Below are 2,972 nucleotides of genomic sequence, written 5' to 3' on the forward strand. Positions count from 1 at the left end.
CGGCGCGTACGGCGGCAGCGGCAACAGCTGGACTAAACAGGTCACCTGTAGGTATTTTGTGTATGGGATTTGTAAGGAAGGAGGTAACTGTCGCTACTCGCATGACCTCTCTGACCGTCCGTGTGGAGTAGTGTGCAGTTGTTTTCAGCGAGGGTACTGTCTTTATGGAGACCACTGCAGATGTGAACATAGTAAGCCGTTGAAACAGGAAGAAGCAACTGCTACAGAGCTAACTACAGAATCATCCCTTGCTGCTTCCTCAAGCCTCTCCTCGATAGTTGGACCACTTGTTGAAATGAATACAAACGAATCTGAGTCAAGAAATTCAAACTTTGCAACTGTAGGAGCAGGTTCAGAGGACTGGGCGAATGCCATTGAGTTTGTTCCTGGGCAACCCTACTGTGGCCGTACTGTGCCTTCCTGCACTGAAGCACCCCTGCAGGGCCCAGTGACCAAGGAAGAATCAGAAAAAGAGCAAACCGCGGTGGAAACAAAGAATGAGCTGTGCCCCTATGCTGCAGTGGGACAGTGCCGATATGGGGAGAACTGTGTGTATCTCCACGGAGATTTATGTGACATATGTGGGCTGCAGGCCCTGCATCCGATGGATGCTGCCCAGAGATCACAGCATATACAATCGTGCATTGAAGCCCATGAGAAGGCTATGGAGTTCTCATTTGCTGTGCAGCGCAGCAAGGACAGGGTGTGTGGGATCTGCATGGAGGTGGTCTATGAGAAAGCCAACCCCAGCGAGCACCGCTTCGGGATCCTCTCCAACTGCAACCACACCTTCTGTCTCAAGTGCATTCGCAAGTGGAGGAGTGCTAAGGAATTTGAGAGCAGGATCGTCAAGTCCTGCCCACAATGCCGAATCACATCTAACTTTGTCATTCCAAGTGAGTACTGGGTGGAGGAGAAAGAAGAGAAGCAGAAACTCATTCAGAAATACAAGAAAGCAATGAGCAACAAGGCATGCAGGTATTTTGATGAAGGACGTGGGAGCTGCCCATTTGGGGAGAACTGTTTTTACAAGCATGTGTACCCTGATGGCCGTAGAGAGGAGCCACAGAGACAGCAAGAGGAAACATCAAGCAGACACCAGGCCCAAGGAGGGAACCACTTCTTGGAATTCTTTGAGGAAGGAGCGAACAGCAACCCCTTTGATGATGAAGAAGAGGCTGTCACCTTTGAGCTGGGAGAGATGTTGCTTATGCTTTCGACTGCAGGTGGGGACAACGAACTGACAGACTCTGAAGATGTGTGGGACTTGTTTTGTGATGAAGAATTTTGTGTCTTAGATCTATAGAAACCTTGCGTGGTGTGTGAGCTGGTCTGCTGACCCCAGACAGCAGCTGTCCCCTGTGGTGGTGTGGCAGTGCCTGTGTTCTCTCCTAGGCAGGCCTATCAACTCCAGGTGCTGTGGTAAGAATATTTACCCAGGGCCTGTCTTCTCAACCCCCTCACCTTTCCCCAAGGAGTGTGTTGTTTTCCCTGTTGAAAAAAGTTACAAAAATAAGTCTTAAAGTTAGTTTTTTTGTTTGTTTGTTCATTTGTTTGTTTTTTGAGACACGAGTCCCACTCTGTCACCCAGGCTGGAGTGCAGTGGCGTAATCTTGGCTCACTGCAACCTCCACCTTCCGGGTTCAAGCCATTCTCCTGTCTCAGCCTCCTAAGTTGCTGGGACTACAGGTGCATGCTACAATGCCCAGCTAATTTTTTTGCATTTGTAGTAGAGACGGAGTTTCACCATATTGGTCAGGCTGGTCTTGAACTCCTGACCTCAGGTATCCACCTGCTGCTGCCTCCCAAAGTGCTGGGACTACAGGTGTCAGTCACCGTGCCCAGCCTTAAAGTTAGTTTTTTGTAACAGGCATGAGCCACCGCGCCTGGCTTTAAAGTTAGTGTTTTGTAACAGGCATGAGCCACGGCACCTGGCTTTAAAGTTAGTTTTTTGTAACAGGCATGAGCCACGGCGCCTGGCTTTAAAGTTAGTTTTTTGTAACAGGCATGAGCCACTGTGCCCGGCCTTAAAGTTAGTTTTTTTGTAACACGAATTTAACTGTCGGACAGTTAGTTTACGTGTGTTGCATCATCTGTTTTCAACCAGATTGTGTTTATGGACTTTTCACACACTAACTTTGAGGACCCCAGGTTCAAAACGAAAAGCAGTGGCCCTGCTTTGGGATCCAATGATAGGAGTGATGGGTGAAGGGATCTAAGCTGGCCAGTAGCCTTCTAAGCTTCTCAAACCTGCATAGATGAAGTATTATTGGCCTTGGTAGAAGACCTTGGTTTAGTGGTTTAAGTCTTGTATGGCAGTTAGATCTTAAAGGACAAAGCAGTATATTGGTAGTTGTCAATATAGCAGTACTAGCTATGTTTATATAAATAAGAGAAATGGAGTTAGCCATAGAGGTTAAAACTACCTGGTTATCCCATATATTAACCCAAACTGGGTCTTGGATACACAGTTGTATTTAATGTTTTACGATCTAGTCTTTCCAATATAGGCATTTTCTGAAAAACATTTGTCCTCATTTGGGGCATTTTGTTGTGGGTTCCACCATGTTGGCCAGGCTGGTCTCGAACTCCTGACCTCAGGTGATCCACCCGCCTCAGCTTCCTGAAGTGCTGGGATTACAGGCGTGAGCCACTGCGCCCATCCTGACACTTTGATTTTAACCCAGTAAGACCTGTGCCGTACTTCTAACCCCCAGAATTGTTAAGATGATACATTTGTGTTGTTCTAAGCCATTGAATGTGTGGCAATTTGTTACAGCAGCCTGACATTTTGATTTTAACCCAATAAGACCCCTGCCAGAATCCTGACCTTCAGAATTGTTAACATAATAAAATTGTGTTGTTCTAAGCCATTCAGTTTGTGGAAATTTGTTACTGCAACCTGACACTTTGATTTTAACCCAATAAGACCTGTGCCAGACTTCTAACCTCCAGAATTGTCAAGATAATAA

General features: G+C 46.7%; 1 pseudogene across 1 annotated transcript in view; it reads left to right on the forward strand.

Annotated features, from left to right (window-relative positions):
• LOC105539777 overlaps positions 1–2,233 on the forward strand; it is a 2,669-nt pseudogene extending 436 nt beyond the window's left edge. The window contains exons 2-3 of the transcript XR_001006101.1: positions 2–1,528; positions 2,038–2,233. The product of XR_001006101.1 is annotated as an E3 ubiquitin-protein ligase makorin-1 pseudogene (transcript). The remainder of the gene's footprint in view (position 1; positions 1,529–2,037) is intronic.
• The last annotated feature ends 739 nt before the right edge of the window (positions 2,234–2,972 follow it).

The sequence above is a fragment of the Mandrillus leucophaeus genome, unplaced genomic scaffold, assembly GCF_000951045.1.
Source record: "Mandrillus leucophaeus isolate KB7577 unplaced genomic scaffold, Mleu.le_1.0 Scaffold209, whole genome shotgun sequence".
NCBI classification, from domain to species: domain Eukaryota; kingdom Metazoa; phylum Chordata; class Mammalia; order Primates; family Cercopithecidae; genus Mandrillus; species Mandrillus leucophaeus.